Here is a 9,935-nt window from a genome sequence, read left to right on the forward strand (position 1 = left end):
AAGGATGTCAGCAGGGTCGTCATTTGGTTCGTTCTTTTCTGCATCTAACACATACTTTGTTTCGCGTGCATTGATAGCTCTGCAAATGTCTTCAACTTCTTCAGTATCTTCATTACAAGTTTCTTCCACACTAGATGCGGACGAGTATTCTTCATCAATTATTCTATTTGACGTGCTTGTTCACTGGCATTCCTACCAGGAAATAAAAGAATCATCGCACTCCATATAATACCGTTATTGAGAGTCCTTTCTTCTTTGGTCAACAGCATTCTTACCTTGAAGGAAGAGCGTTGTTAAGCAGTTTAGTAGCTCTCTTCCTTAATCGCTCCTGCAACACTTTGTTGGAATTTCCTTCAGCCACATACTGATCACCTGCTTCTCCCAAAACCTCAACATGCCTTCTCATAAAACTCAAAACACTTTTCCACTCTCTTCCACATGCTTGCACAGCTTGAAGAAGAAGAGTATCTTCGACTTGAGTGTAGTTTTTCCTTGGTTTTCTTTACTTGTTGTTGTCCATCGCTCCTTTCTCACAGGATTAAGAAAAGTGAAAAGAGCCCTAAAAATTTGCATACATAGGCACGTGCACACGTGCACTGGTCGTAATGTTTTTTTTAAATATTTTTGTTTGGTTTCGTGATTGCGAACGAAAAAGTTGCATATATGTTTAATACACTACCTGTTTGCGTCAGTCAACAATGGATGTCCCACCTTTCCCAATGTTTATTGTAGTAACCCTGCTGTCTATCTTTGCAGCTATAAAATTGAGTCTTCAAAGACCACAACGTTTGGTCCCTTTATTTCCTATGCATGTAATAGGGAACCTGCTCATCACACTCGTTGCGCTTGTCTCTACGGCACCAACGGGAGCTAATCTCCTAGCCCGACTTTTTGGTAATCTGCTGCTTAACCATCGTAATAGTGGCAGAGATGTTTATTGTTTAGCACGAAGACATCCACACATCTTTTGGTACATGACCGGGGAAACACTAGAATCCTTTGATGCTATTGTACGAAGAATTGGTATAGAAGTTACCAGTCCAAGACACACACCTCGGGTGCCAACTACAGGTAGAAGAAGATCTTGTAATCTTGACTTATAGAGGTGACAAAAAGTACCATTTTATGAGTACACAACTAATTGTTGACGCAAATGGTTTGGTAGTACTCCTTGTAGCTGGGTACGTTTGCTATATAGTAGCGTTGTCATGTTGTGCTTAAGTATTTCGATCTAGCTGCTATTTTACTGCATGTAAAAACAAATACAAACATAAGCAAAATTTAGTACTACACGTATTCATAGTAAACAAACGTCTTGCAGATTTCCGGGGCATATGAACGATGCGGAGTCATACAGACGACTTCCTGCTATAGGCCATGGAAGAAGAAGGAATCTACCACGACGAGCAAGGCTGCTAGCTGATGGGGGATACGCTATCGCCCCACCTCTTATCACTCCAAGGCGTATTGCTTACAACAGACGACAACAGAATGCCAACAGAGCGCTAAGGTCGCTTCGTATCCGCGTAGAGCACGACATTGGATTCCTGAAAATGTACTCAGCGACCTCGGATATTTTTCGACACATGAGGCCATTTCAACCCTTTGTAATAGCAACTTGTGGTGCTCTTGCTAATAGAAGGAAAAGAATTCTAAAAACACTGTAATGTTATATATGTTCTTTTTGATATACTTTTCGGAAAAGTAAAACAAACTGGCGTAACACATGTTTATATTAGTGAGAGCAGAAAAATTCCTAGCTTAATACTGTAAACAAATCTCAAGATATGTTGATACTACTAGCGCTTACTAGTCAGTTGTGACTGTTTTGGTGCGTTGAATACAACAGGTGTATGATAAAGTTCATAAGTATATGACGTTTGGGACATTAGTTCTTCGTAGTAAGAGGATTGACTATTAAGGACCATAGTAGTAAGACGAAGGAGTAACGTCAGTAAAAATAGTTACAAACTTTCTTTCTCAGTTGTTATTTACCTAATAATACATTGTACTAGCTGAGAAAACAGTAAGATAAGGAGTTTTGAAAATTCTATTGGTTAAATCTGGAATAAAATAATGATAGCTCTTTTTAATTTATGCTATTCCGGTCGGATTATAGAATGCGGAATATACTTTCCCTATGCCGCTAAATCGGAAATGTCTAGTGGAAATGACTGTGGGGTTTTTGCAGTTGCATTTGCAACATGTCTTGTTTACGGTGCTAATCCCCAGGACTTTATGTTTCATATACCACAGATGAGACCACATTTACTTGAGTGCCTAAAAGCTGGTGAAATGAGACTTTTTCCACATTTTTGAAATTTACTTAAGAGCGACTGTCTGTAAGGGTCGAGAACCTGATTTCAGCGACCACTTGGTCAAATTCTTCATACTTTGCCTGAAGATACCCTTGGATGGACCATTTACAAAAATCATATTAAAAGGTTCCAGCGGATTTTTATTTTTGAGAAAATCCCAAAAGAGTGAAATGGTCGCCAAGCGCCGGTTTTCGGCTTCGATAATCGTCCCAAGGATACCCCAAGAACAAATGGTCGCTGTGGCTACAAAATTCGCCCAATCGAGCTGAAACTTTTCACAAACCTAGGATAACATTTCAGCTTTTAAACTAGCTATAAAACTTTGCTGTATCTGGAAGGAATTATTTATTATATGTCGAAATACTAACGGTACTGAAAAATTACCGAAAGAAAGGAGCTATGTTTATCGAGCAAAAGCATCTACTGGTACCTAATTTTCTTGGGAATAAAATTGATTTCCTTAAAGATAAGCTATTAAAGTTAAACTGTACCAAATTTGAAGCTCAAAATCGAAGTATTTCTCAAGTTATTGCTTTTCAAAAACATTGTTTATTTCTTACTGGTTTAAGGGTCAAATGTCAACAAACTACAACTTCAAAGATTCCAGTTAATGCCGGAGTCGAATTGAATGCTTTATTACATGCATGGAAATTGCACTATCAAAAGACCGAGTTTTCATAGCTATCCATTTTACATTCTGTTACTTTTTGAATGCTAGCGCTGTTTTTAGATATTTCTTTCAGTTTAGGTAGTTTTTTGCCGAAAGTTCCCGTCGCTGGCACTGAGTAAAATTAAACAAACACGTAAACATTTACCTGAATTAATTGTCCTTCTGGCGTTACAAGATATCCACCTTCCATTGCATTACTTCTTGCCACTTCTGCCATTCTGAATCTTCAACATTACTATTGTTCTCAGTACCTTTTATTGATCTACTTTGAATATCTTGGAAAGAGCAAAACAATGGCCTTCTTAAAAGTCACAAACAGATGATGCCTATCTACAGTTTGTCGAGCCATCTAACGTAATTTTAAAATAAGTACACATATGAAGCCCTCGTAAATAATACAAGGTATCTTACAAAGGACACCATTAGTGAATGCTTAGTGAAAGCTATAGATTCGCAGTCCCAGAATTCGTTACGTAACGAATGTAGACATTTACGGCCTTATTAATGTGTAACACAATACCTGAATCGTGCTTGTGTGACAAAACAAACTAGGTATCAAATATATGTTTTCCAGTATTTCGTAACCTTTACTAGTAGTATTGTGGGCTGAATTTCGCAATCACATAGCATGAGTTTGTCTTAGACCAGATAATGGATTTTTGCGAGTATCGCACTCTTTTGGAGAAACTTTTTCCGAGGAATGATATTACTGTTTGCGGCCAGAGTACAGAATATCCTGGTCATCTGGATTTCATTCCGCTTGGGTCCTGTACAAGAGACGTACAGGGTCATCTGCGATCACTGCAACTTGCTGCTGACGAGGGGGTCGAGAGTGAGTTAAAACTTTTGCTAACTCGAGCAGGTAAGTAATTATTCCGAAAAGCTCATATTCTTAGGAAATATAATTTACGCTGCATATATCAAATGAATTTTTCAGGTGTTTTCTGTGTGGACGAGCAGCACAAAATACTAAGTATATGCCCGCGTCATAGAGCTGACTTTGGAATCCGGTGGCGGTCGAGAAGAACGAACTGCGCAGCCCCACAAAGTATTGCTACACACACAGCTAATGCGAAGGGGAGTCACCGCATCAACAGCAAGCAGTCTTGGTTGATCTTGAAGACCACAGGCATACTTATTTCCGTCGGATTACGTAAGTACTAATCCGCTTTAGTCATGAGGTTAGGGTTAGGGTTAGTTCCATGATGTGTGATGTAAATACTGTCAGGAAGGTTGGAGGGAGATATTTAGAACTATGCATGTTTCAATGCTCTTCTACTACAACTATGACTAGCTACACTGGTGCTCATTTTGTTCTAAATCTTTTGGACAGCAATATGCACCAAATGTCGAGAACATGTCAACAACAGAATAGTTGATGAAGACAAGACTTCTGCGGCGTCAATTGAGGTACGGAATTGTAATAAAATTCGTCAAATCTGTGTACCATACTAATGTGATTCCATAGGTCGCAGTTTCCGCTATTTGTGGAGGATTTTTGTCTACAAAAATTTTGACTGGGGGTGAAACGGGAAACCAAATAACTCCAATTAGTATATAAATTGATATTTTCCTAACGACTTCTTCTATAGCAGAGTGCAGAAGCAGTGCATTCCAGTGAGGACAGCGACAGCTCTAACAGCTTAAGCAAGACGTTTTCCAAGCTAAAAATATCAAGTCAGCAACATGATGATACTTTCCTCAGCCCTGAGAGTGGGAGTACTACCTCGAGTGATGATGCTGGTGCTCTTTCTCTAGATGAACCACGTGATAAACTGAATCGGTTTCTGGTTTCTCGGGGAGTTGCGCCCATCACACAACCATGGCTGGAGTTGGAGACTGTAAGTGCCACCACCAAGTGGCGTTATACTGCACGCGCGGTGGAGGTTGTCGCTGCGGTCCTTACAACCATCAGTCCAAATAATGCAGGAGCTCTGTGGCAGGAAATTGAATCTTCGACAGCAATATATAAAGCCCTTGGAATAGAAGAAATTTCTAATTCCTCGAGAGAATATCTCCAGGCCCTTGCAGAGGCATATAACAACGCAGAAAGTTGGGAGAGCAGAAGGCAGGTTCTTTCAATCATGACGGGAATTGCTAACTACAAAACAATAACATACTTCATTCCAACACTCTCCAGATACCGCTATACAATTGCTAACCTGCACCACTTGCAGTTCGGACGTGGAGCCCCAATCCAACATCACCCCACAATCCGAATGCGCGTAAACCGAGGACAACTCGATCACTTTTTATCATTTATCACAAGCCCTCACCTTATACAAGACTTACCATTTGGACAGAAACTGCTAACACTATCAACTGGTAGAAAGATCGAAGTGCCAAACGTTATACGAACTGTGGTACCCCAGCGAATAGTAAAGCAATACAAGGCGTACTGCGACGAAACAAGCTTCGAGCCATTCAGCGACCGCACCATGCTAAGAATCTTATCAGAATGTAAAGCATCTGTTCGTAAGTCCCTCCAGGGCCTGGATTACTTTGCCGCAGATGGTGCTCGCGCTTTTGATGATCTTATATAACTAGTACGCCAAGTAAGCGAGCACAGCCAGTTAGGCAAAGATTGGGAACGCCAGCATATCGACGCGCTGAAAACTGCTAAACTGTATCTAAAGAGCGATTTCAAGGTAGTAAAAACTTAACCACGTGTTCCTGTTATTTCAACCTTAAACTTCTTTAGAAGGATAACTGGTCTATTTTAGATGCATCCAAATTCTAAAATCTGTTGTCCAATATATTAATCATTATTATAAATTCCTTTATTAGGTCCACCTTAGTAATGCAGCAGAAGTTGCAGACCACTGTGTCGTGTACGCTCTGAGTGACAACAAAGAGTCCACACTGTGCGAGAAATGTGATCACAATCATGAGGAGATTTGTCACCAGTGTGAGAGTCTGAAGAACGTCTTGGAAGTTATTTCGAACGCGATATCTGAGGCATCTTACCCTAACGAAGACGAAAAGGATGAAGCAATCTACCTTGCTAATACCGCCATGCTTGCCATACAGTCTTGGAAATGTCACCTTCTACGCTCACTACGTCAAGACCAGGCTCGCCTAGATACCATCGACACTCTAGACAGAAACGCAGTTTTCATAGTCAATGACTGGGCTATGAAATTCCTGCCACAGCGATACCGGGAATCTCAGGCAGACTGGTTTGGCAAGCGTGGCATCTCCTGGCACATCTCCGTTGTTTATAGACGCGTGGAGGGGGTGCTTCAGTGGCAAACTTTTGTCCACGTCGTTCAGTCATGCAGCCAGGGGAGCTCACCGGTAATAGCGATCATCCAGCATGTCCTGTCTACACTCAAGAAGGAATATCCTGAAATCAATGATGCTTATTTACGTCAGGACAATGCTGCTTGCTATCACAGCGCTCCCACTATATTGTCATGCCAAAAGATAACAGCTAGCACTGGGGTAACCATCAAACGAGTGGATTTTAGTGACCCACAGGGTGGCAAAGGAGCTGCTGACCGGTTAGCTGCAACGTGTAAAGGTCACATCCGAGCCTTCATAAATGAGGGAAATGATGTCCTCAACTCGAACGACCTGAAGGATGCACTGCTCTCCCATGGTGGGATAAACGGAGTGCGGGTGGTGGCTCTAGAAGCAATTCCCGAGTTCCCAGAAGTTGAGCAGAGCATTCCTGGAGTGACCAAATTCAATAACTTTGAATTTAGCAAAGACTACATCAGGTGTTGGCGTGCGTACAAGATAGGTGTCGGGAAGAAAATCAAGGTGGAGTCATCAAGCGGTAAGTAAAGCAATGCATCGAAGGTAGAGGGGGCTCTTTAATTATCAGTTTTGGAAGGACGCTTTTTTAAACGATTAAATTAAAAATAAATTAAAAGACAGAATAGAATGAAGCATCTGATTCCCCGGGTAGCGCTTTTACACTAAATAATGTGTTTGTATTTTTACAATGAAGGATCTCATATAGCCTGGTTGGATTCGCCGTTTTCCCCAGGAGATTTCCGAGCACTTGGTGGTAAAACAAAGGCACCGCCAGAGACAAGCGTCTTGCAGGAAAGTGAAGAGGTGAACACACAAGGTGTGAGTCCTAATTCTGGAGTGTTCTGCTATCCGCAAGAAGGGTGCATTCGAGTGTTTCAGAGGGTGTTTGCTCTCGAAAAGCATCTCTCTCTCGAGAAGTGTGTACGACATGTAGAGAAACACACACTTCTCGATCTCGCCAAGATAGGATACAGTTCCAATCTCGACGAAGGCGTGGGAGTGGTGCCTACTATAACCATCCCAAAACAACAAGGTGCATCGTCGAATGATATCCATAAGGGCTGGGCTCTAAGATCTACTAAAAAATCATATCGTTTCAACGACAAACAAATATCATATATGAAAGCAAAGTTTCGCATCGGTCAAACAACAGGTCGAAAGCTGAACGCCGACTTAGTTGCGCGAGAGATGCGACGAGCTCGTGACGCAGACGGGAATCGTATGTTCAAGCTGTCAGAATTTTTGACGTTGCATCAAATTGCATCATATTTTTCTCGCCTGAGTGCTGCGTCTCGACAACAAGATCCCGATGAGGCTGACCTTCAAGCAGTCCAGGAGGAGATAAACTTTAGTAGTGTAAGGAAACATATTGAAGAAATTGACCAGCCACAACATCCACTTGTCTACGACCAGTACGACTTGTGCACGATGGATACGGAAGACAAGTTAAAAGACCTCAAGGTGCCTATGCTCCAACACATCTGCGAGCAGCTTGATCTTGACGTACCTCAGCGTCCTGTGCGTCGCAAAGCGCCCTACCTTACACTTTTGAAGGACTTCGTTAGCAAGTGCCCTTGTAAAAAGGACACGAACTGCTAGAGGATTTATTGTTCTTAAGTTTAGTTCTTAACAAGAACTATTCTCGTGATAATCAATGCTACTACAAACGTGTACCGATATGATAGGTAGCTGATGTGGGGGGGGGGGGGGGGGGCAGTGTCTGTAGCCTCAACTTTGCACCCCTACTGAAGAATAATTCTTTTTATTGGTCTTTAGATTCATTGGGTTCTGTTTAAAAAAAATCAAATATTAGTAGCTGCGGAAACGATGCATAAAAGGCGTAGATCTTCAACAATATTATATGATACCGGCAGTGGACGAACGGAATCTTAATTGTTCTACCTATGTCTTGCATTAATTCAACAGTCTCGTCATGCTAAAATAAAAATTAGTACAAGGCGTTCCTAGAGCGAGTACAGTTTTAAGATTTGCGTGACGAGTCTAAATTTTGTCACTTGCTCCAATTACTTGCGTTTATCATACATGACTCATTATACTGTAAACATCAAGAACAAAGTAAGACAATGATACAAATTCTTATTGAGATTAAAAATGATAATTTTATATAGTTTGTAAACGTATAGTTAGGAACATTTGTCATAGTAGACATCAAGGCTCGCAGCTAGCAGTTGTCATTGATGATCTAATCAATTCTGACAGGTCAAGGTTTATTTCGATTTCCTTGGCTAACGTGCTGATTTCAGAAATAAAATCTCTACTACCAATAAAATTTACTAGAAAAATTATAAAGAACAATAATTATTTTGAAGATTCAGAATGGCAGAAGTGGCAAGAAGTAATGCAATGGAAGGTGGATATCTTGTAACGCCAGAAGGACAATTAATTCAGGTAAATGTTTACGTGTTTGTTTAATTTTACTCAGTGCCAGCGACGGGAACTTTCGGCAAAAAACTACCTAAACTGAAAGAAATATCTAAAAACAGCGCTAGCATTCAAAAAGTAACAGAATGTAAAATGGATAGCTATGAAAACTCGGTCTTTTGATAGTGCAATTTCCATGCATGTAATAAAGCATTCAATTCGACTCCGGCATTAACTGGAATCTTTGAAGTTGTAGTTTGTTGACATTTGACCCTTAAACCAGTAAGAAATAAACAATGTTTTTGAAAAGCAATAACTTGAGAAATACTTCGATTTTGAGCTTCAAATTTGGTACAGTTTAACTTTAATAGCTTATCTTTAAGGAAATCAATTTTATTCCCAAGAAAATTAGGTACCAGTAGATGCTTTTGCTCGATAAACATAGCTCCTTTCTTTCGGTAATTTTTCAGTACCGTTAGTATTTCGACATATAATAAATAATTCCTTCCAGATACAGCAAAGTTTTATAGCTAGTTTAAAAGCTGAAATGTTATCCTAGGTTTGTGAAAAGTTTCAGCTCGATTGGGCGAATTTTGTAGCCACAGCGACCATTTGTTCTTGGGGTATCCTTGGGACGATTATCGAAGCCGAAAACCGGCGCTTGGCGACCATTTCACTCTTTTGGGATTTTCTCAAAAATAAAAATCCGCTGGAATCTTTTAATATGATTTTTGTAAATGGTCCATCCAAGGGTATCTTCAGGCAAAGTATGAAGAATTTGACCAAGTGGTCGCTGAAATCAGGTTCTCGACCCTTACAGACAGTCGCTCTTAAAGTGCTTATACCACCTCTCTTAATATTTTCAGTATTGATTCTATATATTTTCATATGATTTGAGTGATGCATCTTAAATATATCAAGGTTTATACTTCCAATATGTTAACGAGTGTGATGTCATTATAGGATTTTGAGTTTGCTTCTCATCGCTTTTAAATTGCAACACTGATTACTATGAGGAAAAAAAATTGCTAGTAGTTTTCTATAAATCATGAGAAAGACAATGATGTTATATACAGAATATTTTGCTGCCCTAGAAAAGTTTTGTATATTTAATCTTGCTTATAATGACATCACACTTATTAGCATATTGGAAATATAAACCTTGATATATTTAAGATGCATCACTCAAATCATATGAAATTCTTTTACCATTCAAATACTCACTTTATGTAGAATCAATACTGAAAATATTTAGTGAGGTGGTGTAGGCACTTTAATAAAAATGACTACTGCTGTGACACAAA

At 39.9% G+C, this 9,935-nt stretch overlaps 1 pseudogene; it reads left to right on the forward strand.

Annotated features, from left to right (window-relative positions):
* Window positions 1-2,178: 2,178 nt before the first annotated feature.
* On the forward strand, window positions 2,179-7,943 carry LOC148906860 (uncharacterized; annotated as a pseudogene).
* The last annotated feature ends 1,992 nt before the right edge of the window (window positions 7,944-9,935 follow it).

Source organism: Actinia tenebrosa, unplaced genomic scaffold (assembly GCF_029948245.1).
Source record: "Actinia tenebrosa isolate PJP-AT-01 unplaced genomic scaffold, QUT_ActTen_1.0 PGA_scaffold4__44_contigs__length_22323623, whole genome shotgun sequence".
Taxonomy (NCBI): Eukaryota; Metazoa; Cnidaria; class Anthozoa; order Actiniaria; family Actiniidae; genus Actinia; species Actinia tenebrosa.